General features: G+C 40.9%; 1 long non-coding RNA gene across 1 annotated transcript; it reads left to right on the plus strand.

Moving 5' to 3' along the window:
- Positions 1-3,108: 3,108 nt before the first annotated feature.
- Positions 3,109-4,985, plus strand: LOC147032462 (uncharacterized). The gene is made up of 3 exons (XR_015055179.1): positions 3,109-4,174; positions 4,276-4,708; positions 4,933-4,985. It is a non-coding gene; the product is annotated as an uncharacterized LOC147032462 (long non-coding RNA).
- Positions 4,986-15,284: the final 10,299 nt, after the last annotated feature.

Raw genomic sequence — 15,284 nt, forward strand, 5'->3', positions numbered from 1 at the left:
ATGATAAATGTATAAACAGGTGAGCATTGGGTGTCTTTGACACCAACTCTCTGGTTTTCTTTGGTGCAGTTTCAGAGATAGAGGTCCAAAGTTTTTCCATTTTTCAACATGCCTGCCATACCACATGACCTCTGACATCATAATTATCCTAACAACATTCTACATGAGTTGTCGCACCGATGTTGACAATTTTGCCTCAATCCGACAAGTGGTTGCGGAGAAAAACATGAAAGTTCTGTGTGGATAAACAAACAAACAGACAGACAAGAAGACGTCATACAGAGCATGACACTTGCAAAATCCATAAAACAAATTTGACCTCAAAAAGAATTGGTAGCTGAATTAAATGACCAAATTCCTCTTCAAATTTCAAGTGAATCAGATGAAGATTGACAATTTTAGAAACTTGGCGCATGTTGACCTTTTGGCCAATGTTGACCTGCAAAATAATTATTGTTGGTTGAATTCAGTGACCTGATATATATATATATATATATATATATATATATATATATATATATATATATATATATATATATATATATATATATATATATATATATCCTCTTCAAATTTCATGTCAATCGGATGAAAATTGAGGATTTTTGAAATCTCAGCTAAGTTGTTGTCCTTTGGCCTATGTTGACCTTTTGACCTCTAAAACAATAGGCTTCTTTCTTGTGACAAACTCTACCATGTGGTGAAGTTTTGTGAAGATCGGTTTAAAATTGTGACCTGTCGGCGACAAACAAACAAATGAAATTGCTCGTTGAGCAAGGAATTGCCAGAATAACTTTGTCATATCTCCATGATCTCTGAAAAAACAAAAACCTGGAAATCAATTTAGTTCTTATAAGTCGATAGTGCTACTGTTTAATGAGTTATAGCACTTAGTTTGGTCATGATCATAACTTGGAAGTCAATCGGACTTGAAATGGTGTTTTTAATCACAATTTGAAATTTTTGAGCCGATCCCCCTGACATTCGACCCCCAACCGCTAAGAAGGGTGTTGGTGTGACACCTCAATGAGACATATGGTTGGATGCTAAATTGGAAGATGCACATTTTGGATTTGGTTTGAAGTCGATACGACCATTTTAGCGGACGTTATTGCGAAAATAAGAATTTCGGTTTTTCGGTGACCTTGACCTTTGACCTAGATTCACCAAAAACGACAAGTGTCTAAGTTGGACCATGGCCGACGTCTGTACCCAGTTTGGTCATGATTGCTGAAACGGAGTGACAAAATTTGTAAGCAGGCTTAGCTTATCCAGATTATCCTGTGGTGGAGCTCCCAGGAAGTTTTCGAACGTCTTTAACCAGTGTTAAATTTAACCATCACAATTCCATGACCCGTTCCTTCCTTAATACCTTCCCTACCCTCCACTGACCTAAAAAAGCCTGAATTCCTTCAATTCCCACTGCAAACCTTGCTGCCCCCTTTCTATTTAACATATGGCCATCATTCCAGGAACACTCCCTTTGTCCCCTAAATGATTTCCACTACTTCTTCAATGTAAAACCTTCCTCCCAACACAATTCCACCAGCCATTGGTTGATGTCTATTGCTCTGCTCATATTTTCTATATTGTTTCCTAATCTTGGAGAATCCCAGAAAACATTACCTCACAACCCTTTCCTTTCAGCCGCTTACCCAATATCCTGTATCTATTTTTCAAAACCTCTGCAGCCGCTGCACCTCCTCCACTGTCTGCACCCGCTGCACCTCCTCCACTGTCTGCACCAAGTGCACCTCCACCACTGCCTGCACCAAGTGCACCTCCACCACTGCCTGCACCCACTGCACCTCCTCCACTGCTTGCACTCGCTGCACCTTCTCCACTACCTGCCCTGTTGCACCATCACCACTGCCTGTACCCAGTGCACCTCCACCACTGCCTGCCCCTGCTGCACCGTCACCACTTCCAATATCCTCAGCAACCTCATTTCACAACCGTAAACACCTATTATCGACAAATTTCTAATCTCAAAAAACAAATGACGTGCTTAAGAAAGCCATTGTTCTTTATTTGTGTGCCAAGTTTGAACAACATTGATAAATGCTTGTCCAAGAAATGGTTGAAGACGTGTTCAATATTAGTAAATGCTTGTCCAAGAAATGGTTGAAGACGTGTTCAACATCAGTTTTTTTGGTACAACTAAAATGGCCACCAGTCAGACATCTTGGATCTGATGTCAAAAAAGAAATGACATGCTTATGTCAACCATCATTCATTATCTGTGTGCCAAGTTTGAACAACATCGGTGAATGCATGTCCAAATCCTCGCCCTGCTTTTCGATTTGCGCGTGCGAGTTAATGAGTGAAAAAAAGAAATGATAAATTTGAAGAAAAGAGTGGCTGGGAGTGGGAGGATGTAAGTCGTGGAGTACCTCAGGGACCATTACTCGGACCATTACTATTCATTATATACATCAACGATTTGGATAATGGGGTAAAGAGTAAGCTTCCAAATCTGCAGATAACACAAAGCTTGGAGGTAAAGTGGATGGCAGAGGGGGTGGTGATCAGATTCAGGAAAGTATTGATACTTCCATAGATTGGGCAAAAGATTGGCAGATGTAGTTTAACCTGAGCAAGTGTAAGGTGTTGGGGATGGGAAAGAACAGTGAAAATAGAGGTGAAATGATGCAAGGGGTAATTTTGGAGTGTGTCACACAGGAGAAGGATCTGGGGGGTCGTAATAGATATGGGAGGTAAGCAGGCAGCACAATGCCAGGCAGCTATAGGTAAAGCAAAAAGGGTTTTAGGCTATATTCAGAGGAGGATCATTTATAAACGAAAGGAGGTGGTGTTAACATTGTACAGGAATTTAGTGAGGCTATCTCAAGAATATTTTGTGCAGTTTTGGTCACCACAGTTCAGGAAGGACACAGATGCCGTTGAGAGGGTTCAGTGCAGGGCTACTAGATTGATTCCGGGCTTAGCTGGAGTCAGCTATGAGGAGCGGCTGAAGGAGACACGGCTTTATCAACAAGAAAGGAGGTGGTTACGAGGAGCTATGATGGAGATGTTTAAGATAATGAAAGGTACAGATAAAATAAGTGCAGATGGATTGTTCAACAGAGTACACAGTAGTAGGGTGAATATACTGATTCTGGCTCACTTTTCCCCATGTAAATGAATGGGGGATTTTCAGCGATTCCCTTTTTTTTTCCCTAAAAATAAACCCCCTTTTTATCCGTTTTTCCCTGCTGTGCAGGGGTTTGGCTTTTTGTGAGGCAATGTTTTATGGTTGGATGCCCTTCCTGGACGCCTCTTACAACACAGGGATATGGTACACCTATTCTAACCGGGGCATACACCAGGACCAGTATACTGGTACTCATTTCGCCGACCTCGGAAGGATGACAGGCTGAGTCAACCCCCTGGTGTTAATTCAGCAGCTGAGCGGGATTCGAACTCGGGACACTGGGATCCCAAGCCGCCACCCTAACCACTAAGCCAACACCAGGCTTTGTATATATATAACCAGGCTATCCCAAGGTATATTTATTTGTCTCCCCTTTAACCTGGAGGTTGATCAGCTCACTCATTGAACCTATAAAGATTTGTTCATTCTCAAATTCCTTCAATAGTTTAATTTTCTTTGCACAATAATCCCCATCTAAAATATTGACAAACAAAACATTTGAATCTTTATATTTTTGAAGATACCCCTTTTGTGCCATTACGAAATGATAAACTTCTCTTAATGCTCTCATCTGACCACCGCCCGAGTTGCAAATCATTTTTGTGTATAAACCACGCCATAAAAAAAGTTTTGTTTCAAATGTTTTCAGTTCATGCCGTGAAAATGAGGAAGTGTTTTTTGACACGGTCGTGCTGTGTGGTTTTAGACAGTCATGCTGTGAAAAAATAGGAACTATTCTGTGAGACAAGGTCTCGTGTTTATATTTTATCTCAGAACACGAACTGAAAACATTTGAATCAAAACCATTTTAAGTATGTTTTGTAAATGATTCATACAATCGCCCAGTTATTTTCCAAGCTGTCATTTCCTGTGGCCGCACCCAATGCTTAGGGAATTTCATCATTGTTGCCTTATAAGTGATTCACCAGACAAAGTTTCTGCCAGACGGGATTTTCATTTTTACAACTGAGACATGGATGATCTCTCTTCCGATGAAGGCAAAAGCTTACTACAGAGTTGGTAAGTTTGTTTGGTTTTCTCTTTGAACGATGAAGCGAATGATTATTAATTAAATCATGATAATTCTGATATATATCTATATATATATTTTTCCCTGACAGGGCATTGGAAGAAATTGAGTTTACGTATCACGACGTGGTTCATGAAATTAATACTCTTATTGAAGAGATCAATGATTTTAGAAGAGAATTGAAAGACATTTTCAATGAGTGGCACGAAGTCTTATCACGTCCTATCATCTCGAAGGAATTAAACCAATGGTGAGACACGTGTGTGTGTGTCTGTCTTCCTACCTACCTCTCTCTGCTCTTATTGAAGAGATCAATGATTTATAATGACTGGTCTCTGATCTCGAATGAATTAAACCAATGGTGAGACACGTGTGTCTATGTGTGTCTATGTGTGTGTGTGTGTGTTGCTTTCCCTGTCTGTCTGTCTCTTCATCTATACCCTTGACTTATTTTTTTTTTTTTCAGCACTATCGCACAACATCAGCTGTTGAAGCAATCTTGTACAACACATGATTTTCTGGAGGTAAATATTTCTGAATTATTATTAATATCACTCTCTCTTTGGAATGTCGTCTAATGTTGGTTGCATCATTAGTTTGAACGCGGTTTTGTCAGTACACTGGAATTAATTTTATTGACCTTGAAAGGATGACAGGCTGAGTCGGCCTCCTGGTGTGTTAATTCAGTGGTCAACGAGGCTTACTCATATTACCATGTAATTATTATCCACTTTTTGTTTCAAAACAGAATATGGTGTCTGAGTTTCGAAATCACAAGACATCTGGAGAAGATTGCTGGGAAAGATTATACATTCTCACAAATGAATATTTAATTCTTATTACTTATGTGAAATGAATACTTATTGTCAGGTCAGGTTCGATCTGTGACCTGTTACAGGTACCATGTAAACCTGTACTAACCTGTTCCATGGTCGGGTTGTCGGCGACTAAACCGTCTCCCCCACCAGGTTTTCTGGTGAGGAGGGTGTTTGGATATGGACACCCAGCAGGATTAAAAACAAAACCTGTCAAAGGGCGGAGGAGCTCCTTGTGAGCCAACGGCCATCCATATCTAGTGCCCAACTGTGTCTGCGGACGTCCTCCTGCAGTTGGGTTATTTCTTATTAGGAGGTTGGTGGCAGGATTTGCACTCCAGCCACCGTAAAACGCTTCATTCCGCAAAACGCAAAAACGCTAAAAAATCTGAAAACCCACTCCGTGGGAGTACCTCCTGTGCAGCTTCCCTTCGCAGGGCAGCTCACCGGATGATGGGATTGGGGCAAAGCCTTCGGGACCCCCAATCTTTGATAGGAGGGAAACCACGGGGTAACATCCCTGGGTCAGATTGCGGGAGAGTGTGTCGGAGTGGTGCTGAGGTGTCGTCCACCAGACGGCGGTCTCCTTGGGTTAACCTGAGGCGGTCCCTTCGGGTGGGTGCCTGGAATGTCCTATCCCTAAGAGAGGATGATCACCTGTCTCTGTTATCATCTGAGCTCAAGCGTTTGGACATCGGGATTGCAGCTCTCTCTGAGGTTCGGAGACCGGATTGCGGCGAGATAATGGTGGGTGGTTACACCTACTATTGGTCTGGTCGCTCTGATGGTTACCATACCCAAGGAGTTGCTGTAGCTGTGTCCAATAAGCTGACCCCAATGATAATTGAGGTAACACCGGTCAACGAGCGTATTATGAGATTAAGGATTCGTCACTCCTTAGGTGTCATTTCCCTGGTCTCTATTTATGCTCCGACTGAGGCGAGTGATCTTACCGTGAAGGATGCATTCTACGCCACACTCGAGTCTGTGGTTGATCAGTGCCCCAGACGAGATACACTTCTAGTCTTGGGGGATTTCAATGCATCGACTGGAACTGATAGGGATGGTTATGAGGTGTGTGTTGGTCCCCATGGGTCAGGAACTACGAACCAGAATAGCACTAAGTTCCTTGACTTTGCAAGAAGTCATGGACTTAGGGTGGCTGGCTCATGGTTTCAGCGCCCACAAGCTCATCGCTGGACTTGGTATTCCAACGCTGGCGGTGTGGCAAAGGAGATTGACCATGTCCTCATTGACGGTCGTTGGAGGATGATCCAGAACTGCAGGGTCTACCGGAGTGCTCAGTTCCTCAATACTGACCACAGGCTTGTTGTAGCAACTCTAAAGCTGCATCTTAAATCCTGGAGAATGGTACCATCCCAGCCTAGGCTGGATGTTGCCAAGCTCAGGGATGAGAGAGTAGCTGAGGAGTTTGCGAACAGGCTGAGTGGACACTTGGGTGGTCTGGGTGCTTTGGGGGGTCCTGAAGAGTTGTGGAGCACCTTCAAGACCACCGTCCTTGATGTTGCCGGTGGATGCCTTGGAGTTCACCGCAGGGCAAAGAAGAATTTTGTCTCTCAAGGGACACTGGATACCATTGACCAGAGTCGCAGGGCCAGGCTGAATGGCAGAGCTGAGCTGTTCAGGGAGCTGAGGCGTAAAACTGTACGTGCACTGAGGGTGGACAAGGAGGCCTATGTGCGAGGAATCTGTGAGGGGGTAGAGCATCACCTGTGGACAGGTGATTCTTGTCCCGCTTACAGGGGAATTCGCGCATTACGTTCATCCAAGCCCATCCCTCGGAGCACTGCAGTTCGAGCAGAGAGTGGTAGGCTCTTGACAGAGGAGTCTGAAGTGAAGGCCCGCTGGGCCGGTTACTTTGAGCGGTTGTACCAGGCTGATCCCCCAACTGTCGAGTTGGACGTCAAGGGTGTTACAATCCCTGTTGCTGACCCTCGAATCAACTGTGGTCCACCATCGCTTGTGGAAACACGGGCTGCGGTGAACCAGTTGAAACGGGGCAAAGCTCCAGGGATCTGTGGCATCCATGCTGAACTTCTCAAGGCTGGTGGAAATGCTGCACTCGCGTCGTTGCATGCAGTTTTGTGCTCTGCCTGGAACACAGGCATCATCCCAACTGACTGGAAGAGGGGCCTTGTTGTCCCTCTCTGGAAAGGGAAGGGTGATCGCCAAGACTGCAACAACTACCGAGGGGTGACGCTGCTCTCAGTGCCGGGCAAGGTCTTTGCTCGGATAATTCTTGATAGGGTTCGCCACCATCTGCTTGAGCACCAGCGTCCAGAGCAGTCAGGCTTTACACCAAAGAGGTCAACGATTGACCGTATCCTTGCTCTTCGTGTCCTCACTGAACGCAGACGAGAGTTTCGGCAGGGGCTGCTTGCAGCCTATGTTGATCTCTGTAAAGCGTTCGATTCAGTGAATCGGGATGTCCTCTGGAGGATTCTTGGTCTTCGTGGGGTGCCACCGAAACTGATCGATCTGATGTCTGAACTCTACTCTGGTACTGAGAGTGCTGTGAAGTGTGGTGGTACCGCCTCTGACTTATTTCCAGTTGTTACTGGAGTTCGTCAGGGATGTGTACTTGCCCCCACACTTTTCAGCACTTGTATGGACTGGATTTTTGGGAGGATGTCGGAGAGATCAAGTTGCGGTGCATCGTTTGGCAATGTCAAGATCTCGGACCTTGATTTTGCAGATGATGCAGTCATCTTTGCGGAGACTTTAGACATCCTCTTGGGGGCCCTCGAGGTGCTGAATGAGGAGTCGGAGCCGTTGGGATTACGGATTTCTTGGGTCAAAACAAAGATCCAGGCTTTCGGTGACATCTTGGATGCTGCTGTCCTGTCTGTGTCTGTTTGTGGTGAGGATGTTGAGGTCGTGGATAGATTCACTTACCTTGGCAGTGATATTCATGTCTCCGCAGGTTGTGAGCCGGAGGTCAATAGACGTCTGGGTCGGGCCTGGGGAGTCATGGATTCACTGGATCATGGGGTGTGGCGCTGCCGGTACCTGTGCGGGAGGACGAAAGTCCGAGTCTTCAGGTCCTTGGTACTTCCAGTCTTGCTCTATGGGTGCGAGACTTGGACTTTGACCAAGGATCTGAGACGGAGACTTAATTCCTTTGGTACCAGGTCTCTTCGGAGAATCCTTGGCTATCGCTGGTCGGATTTTGTGTCCAACGAGCGGTTGCTGAGAGAGACTCGGATGAGATTTGTTACCTGCATAGTCCGTGTGCGTCAGCTGCGGCTGTATGGACATGTGGCTCGTTTTCCTGACGCTGATCCTGCTCACCAGATTCTCTCAGCGAGGGAGTCTCATGAGTGGAGGAGGCCAGTGGGCCGACCACATGCCTCATGGTTGCAGCAGGTTGACCATCATCTCAAGGAGATGGGGATGGGCCTGGCATCTGCCTGGGGGATGGCCAGACGGAGGCCCCTGGAGTACCGGCGGAAAGTGGACGCAGCGACGCGCTGTTCTGGCACATGCTCCCATACCTGACCCCCCCTGAATATTTAATATTTTCAATATTAATAAATTATATTTGTTTTGTATACAATTACTTGATTCTGAATTACAAGAACATGATCTGAGGATCAAAACATGAAGGGAGGGTAGGTGCGCCCCCCCAATGACCCATCACCCCCTCATCCCATCCCTCCCCTCCCCATGTGTGTGTGTGGGGAAGGGTGGGGGGTGGGATGAGGGAGGTGGTGGGTCAAAGGTGGGGGCGCACAGGGGGATGAGGGGGTGGGGCTTGTGTGGGCGGGGTGTGTGTGTGGGCGGGGTTTGTGTGGGTGGGGTTTGTGTGGGAGGGGTTTATGTGGGTGGGGCTTATGTGGGCCGGGCTTCGGTGGGGCTTGTGTGGTCGGGATGTGTGTGGGCGGCGTTTATGTGGGCGGAGCTTGTGTGGGAGGGGCTTATGTGGACAGGGTTTATGTGTGTGGAGTTTTTGTGTGGAGCTTGTGTAGACAGGACTTATGTGGGAGGGGTTGATGTGGGCAGGGTTTATGTGGGCAGGGGTTTATGTGGGTGGAGCTTATGTGGGAGGGGCGAATGTGGATGAGGTTTGTGTGGATCAATGGATGGGTGGAGAGATGGGTGGATGGGTGGATGAGTGGAGCTTGTGTGGATGGGTGGATAATTTTTTAATTAAATAAACATGTTGTGTGTGGGGGAACTAATTAACTAATCACTAATTATGTGAATATGGGTGGAGCTTGTGTGTGTGTGGAGCTTGTGTGGAGCTTGTGTGGAGCTTGTGTGGAGCTTGTGTGGGGTTTGTGTGTGGTGGGGTTTGTGTGGGGTTTGTGTGGGTGGGGCTTGTGTCGGTGGAGTCAAAAAGGGGCGGAGTCAAAAAATTTCAATTTATTGGAGCTTGTGTGGGGTTTGTGTGTGGTGGGGTTTGTGTGGGGTTTGTGTGGGCGGGGTTTGTGTGGGTGGGGCTTGTGTGGGTGGAGTCAAAAAGGGGCGGAGTCAAAAAATTTCAATTTATCTTTGTCTTTTGTAATTCCTGTGAATAAAATGAACCTAAAATCTCTTCCCCTTCCAAATCATATATCTTATAAGTCCAAGGAACCGTATATATTACATCAACAATTTTAAAAAGCTAGTTGGTCCATCTTTTCGTATAACCTTTTTCAAAATGAGATTTCCACCTATATATTCTTACGATATCACCAACTTTGAACTTAGGTTTTCTGACATTAATCTCTTTTTCATATTTTAATTTTGTAAATGTTTCTGATGGTTTCATATTTGTTGCCGTGTGAATCGTGTCATTATACTTATCCACAATATCCTGAATAAAAGATGACCATTGTTGTGAACCGAGTTGTGTGAATTTTTTATATAGTCTCTCTTTTAAGGTACGATTAAAACGTTCAACAACAACTGCCTTCCCTTCATTAAAGGTACTGTATAATGTAATACTGTTATTTTTTAGAAAATTCATAAATGTCTTGTTATAAAACTCTCTACCCTCATCAGTCCACAATTTTTTAGGTTTTCTCTTACTTTTATTAAATATCTGTTGAAAAGCTAACATAAGAGTATTACCTGTTTTGTTTTTTAAAGGGACAACCCACACATATCTACTCCTCAAATCAATAACGGTTAAAGCATACTTGTACCCCTTATCATTATTGAGTTCAATCAAATCAGCAGACCAGATATAATCTACTTCCTTGGAATAAACTTTCCTTCTCTGAAACTTTGTGAATATTGGTTTATGTAATTCATCAGCTAATTGCTCTTCAGTCTTAATGACATCATTAGAGCTTACAAGTTTTTTGAATTTCCAAGTCCAAGTTTCAATTTAGCACTGATCATCTTCTTCACAATGAACCGATCAACTTTTTCTCTCAAGGTTGGATTTTGTATCAGAGACAAATTATACAACATTTCTCTATCGGCTTCATGCTTTTCTTCCAACGTTGTGGTATTCCCATAATCAATATCGTGTCTCATGCACACTTCATCAACTCTATTGATAGGCTGACTCCAGGATTTAGGATTGTCTGCCTCATCTAATCTTTTATCCAAGTTTGTGCCTGGACCACAGAAAGAATACCCTGGAAGATGTAATTCCCCTGGTATTCCAGTAGTTGTAAATTTACTTCCTGATAAAAACTTTTGTATATCTCCTCCGAGTTTGTGTTTGGAGATAAATTGATTTTTTTTTGAACCACACACCGAACATATACCTTTTTGGATAACCCTGTTATTTTTACTTTTAATATATGAAATATTTTTCGTATTAGTTTTCTTTTTACATTTGAGACAATAACTCATTTATTTATGTGAAAAAGTCCTGCAGAGTGCAAAAACCTTTTTAGTTTCCAACATGCACATTTGAATCTTAATTTTTAAAACATAAAGAATCCTAAGAAATGCCTTCACTCTCTCCTCCATTTATTTAAGAAAAAACTTGAATTAAAATGAATAGCTTGACGATGTCAATAGTCTTGAAGAAAATATTGCAAATAGACTTGTCAATTCTTTGTTTTCCTCCTCGGTGGGTTGAGTTATTTTCTGTAATACCGCCAATCTTTTTTGAATCTCACTGGTTTCCATATTTTGATATTTATTTTGTCTCGCTCTTTCCTCCCTCTCCTCCCTCTCTCTCTTCTCTTTTTCCTCCTTCTCTTTCTTCTCCCTCTCCTCCTTCTCTCTCTTCTCTTTTTCCTCCTTCTCTTTCTTCTCCTTTTCCTCCCTCTCTTTCTTCTCCCTCTCCTCCTTCTCTCTCTTCTCTCTTTCCTCCTTCTCTTTCTTCTCCTTTTCCTCCTTCTCTTTCTTCTCCCTCTCCTCATTCTCCTTTTCCTCCTCTTCCCTCTCTTCTTCAACTCCTTCCTCATCCCTTACTATCCTTGAATCGTTTACACCCCATAGAATATTATACATATATTCATCAGGATTTCTTGTTATTCCTGCATCGAAAATAATTTTTTTTACAACAGGAAACCAATAAAATTTCTTTTGAATTTCTAAAAGAGCCTTACCTTTTCTTAACTTTATAATTTTTTCATTATTTAACATTCTAATTAAATCTAAAGTTGTCGGTTTATCAACATCAGCATAATGCCAATCTTTTATTGAAAATACCTCATTCTTATGTTGTAGAACATATTTATTAAAATACCGAATACCCTTTTCTTGAAGGTATGCTTGGACACAGAAATGATAATTTTCTTGAAGCCTTCTTGCTGTCATTTATGTATTAGAAATATATGTTAGAATAATATTATGGCACGAAACACCTCCCCATCTTCCCATAGTTAAATCATTTTGTATTTCCTTACTTATTATATATAATCCTGTTTTTTTCTGTTTTCATGAGATAAACAAGGGCAAAACCATTATTATATTTACCCTTATTAAATTCTTTTATTTGTTGTTTACTAATCGTGGACCCACAAAACTCATTCTCGATACCAAGTGGATAATATTCTTCCTTACGAGACTGATTTAATTGTTCCAGGTCTTCGAGGTTAATTTTAAATGACCAATTATACCCTAAATCATTCATATCATACCCCCATTGTTCTATTCTCATACAAACGATACGCCCTTCTTTATAAAAATTTATTTTAATTCGAACTGTGAATTCTGTATGACCTGGAGATAATATCAACACTTCTGTATCTTTGGAATACACAGCCGTTTTATTTAAGTATATATATTGTGATAAATCGCTTAATCTCACCAAGTCATTCGCGTCAGTTGGGCTTGGATAATTTTTTAATTTATAAGCATTTTTCATGTTAATATTTTTGTTTATATTATATTTATGTCGTTCAGCCTGTGCCTTTGTATAATAATTTGATAAATCAATATCCAGTTCTTGAGATACACCAAAGATAGAACCATCTTTACCAACATAAGTCATTTATATTAGATTAAAAATAATATCATAAAATTTTTTATTTTTGTTGAGTTGAAATAACACATATAGACATAATTGACCACAACACTTGGAATTTAATTCTTGGACTTGAAATGTTTGATAAACACCATTCTGTAAGAATTTTATGACTTCAACAGGTGGTGGAAGACCAAAACTATCAAAATAATATTTGTCTTGATTATTAAAAATACAAACCCAATGAGAACCGTTCCCATTATTATCTTCTAAGTTCATAATAATATTCTTTGTATGTTTCGGCACATTTGTTAATTCATCTCTCATACAAATAACCACATTTTGAATTTTTAATTTCTTACAATATTTGGCAAGTTGTAAATTTGATGTTGTATTCTTTCCAAATTCTTTCAACCACTCATCAATGCTCATTTATTTATTAGAAAGATATAATCCATTACCTCTTTTCGTTAATTTTACACCTGCTTGTGCAATAGAAGAAAGCATATCTCCAACTAACAATCTCGCTTTATCAGGCAGACCTTCAAGTTTTTCAGCAAAATCTACAATTACGCCACTTCCACTAATTTGTTTCTCCAACTCTTTGTTATGTCTTTCCAATTCTTTTTGAGCCTGGAGTTGAGCCTTCCTTTCGTTGGCAGTTTTCACCGCTGTTGAAATACCACCCGTCAATGCTCCAACCGCACTTAAACCAGCAAATAAAGGAATTAGAAATGGGAGAAATCCTCCACTCGTCTCTCTTATTGAATATTTTTTCAACATTGGTTTTGTCATTTTAATTTTAAGTGAGCCAGTGTCATTCAAGATTTTAACCTGTTCTCTTGTGAGCAAAACATCAATTCTTACTGCTCCTTTTCTCTGAATTGTATTAACGTTAATCGTACAAGGCTTTTGATTTTGAACACAAGATGATAGTTTATGAAGATTGATTTGATTAACATATACCCCAGTTGGTACTTTGCCACTCATTTATTTAACAAAAAATTATGTGAGACTAATCATCACACCATTATCTGTATTAATCTGCAATTCTGTTTCTTCCAAAAGCAAACAATATGTATCAACTTCTTCACTCTCTCCTCTTTCAATGTATAGGGAAGTATCCACTCGATTAGACTTTATAGTTTCCTTTTGCGCGCTCAGGTCAAACGCATAGATTGTATACAAACTTTTAAATGCTGTCATATCCAAAATAGGTTCTTTATTTCCATTACTTTCACACACCTTTTGGTAAGACTTGTATGCTTCAGCAAAATCATTTTTTTCCCAATTAATTTCCAATCTATCTCGTGGATAAAATGTTCCATCTAGAGAAACGCGAAGTTGTTTCACCTTAGCATTATCACTCAATGCATTATTCTTATCAGTCGCAGTATCACCATCTGGCTTTTTAAAAATGATCCACAGATATCGTGGCTTTCCTTCCAGAACACCCAAATTCCACGTGTAAGTAGTTTGATTGAGTTTAACGTGTTGACATCTTCTTTTGAGGTATGATACACTGAGTGGTTTCTTTGAGTTAAGTCTTCGATTCAACATCTCTTCTGTTTTAAGATTAGGAGTATATTCACTGATATACCAACTCATCTCCTCAATCACAAATTTATTCTGTTCACCAAAAGCACTAGCAACACCAAAAAGCAATCGATTTTCATTATCATTCCTTTGTAGTTGAAATCTAATTTTAAGACCATACAGAACTTTATCATGATCACAAAATCCAAATATACCTTTAAGAGGAACCGCCACAGTAAAACTATTTTCTGCTTTTGTATCATCATTATACGCTCCTTTCCTTTGAATATATCCAGGGTCTGTGTTTGTTCCCGTTGACATATCAGGAATAAAACCTTCGACAGACCCCTTTCCCATTCTATCACTGAATGTATAGAGTGTAAATTTTATCATTTCAGATACAGCAGAGACATAATCAACCGCTTCAACTTCTTGTGTTCCAATATACAATCGCACACTATCAAACATTTTCCAGAAGAAATCATTTACAAGTGTAGCGTTTGTGTTATTCCCAGTCTTAGTGAATTTAAATTTACACAACAAGAAACTTTCGGAGAGATTCAAATAGGTTTGTTGATTATTTATTTCAAAACTTTTTGTACCATTTGTATTCCAGTCTGTTCCAGTTATTGCATTTACCTTGAAGTAATCTTCTTTTTTAGTGGAGTTTGAGATAATAATAGTATCATCCAAATCATAGATACTATCAATTGCTTCCATACTTGTATTTATTTAGGAAAAAAGATGTTAAAACTTTTGAAACCCTGATCCAAGTATTTGAATTATTTTCTGTCGTTCTTGGGGGGACAACTGAGTTTTACCTTTCTTAATTTCTTTTATTGCTTGTAATTTATGAGATTTCTTCTGAGCATCTTTTATACTCTTTACAGCACCTGCTACATTTCCCACAGCAGAAGCAGTTGAACCAATTAGGTCTTTATGTTTAAGAATAGTTGAACCAATACCCATGAGAGTATCAATTATCCCATCTCCTCTAAATTGATGTCCGACACCCCTTTGTCTCTCAGGTTTATAGTATCCTCTACCAAGATACATACCTTCACCCTTGTAGTATGGGGAAAGGAACATCCCATCCCCTGTAATTATTTTATATTTTCCCAACTCGTGTTTCCTCACAATAACCATCGTATTTATTTATTGGAAAACTTCACGTAGGTGAATTCTGATAGATATAACTTCTCCATTAAAAGAAATCACACGATTATCTTGGTCAGTTATCCTAAAATTTACTCTGTGTATGGTTTTTCCTGACACAGGTAGATAAACCAAATTTTTGGGTTCCATATTGAATTTATAACCAATTGGAGTTGAGTATGCACTGAATGAAAATATTGTATTTGTTTTTTTTCC

The sequence above is a fragment of the Eptatretus burgeri genome, chromosome 2, assembly GCF_056783735.1.
Source record: "Eptatretus burgeri isolate ZD-2024b chromosome 2, Ebu_testis_v1, whole genome shotgun sequence".
Classification (NCBI taxonomy): domain Eukaryota; kingdom Metazoa; phylum Chordata; class Myxini; order Myxiniformes; family Myxinidae; genus Eptatretus; species Eptatretus burgeri.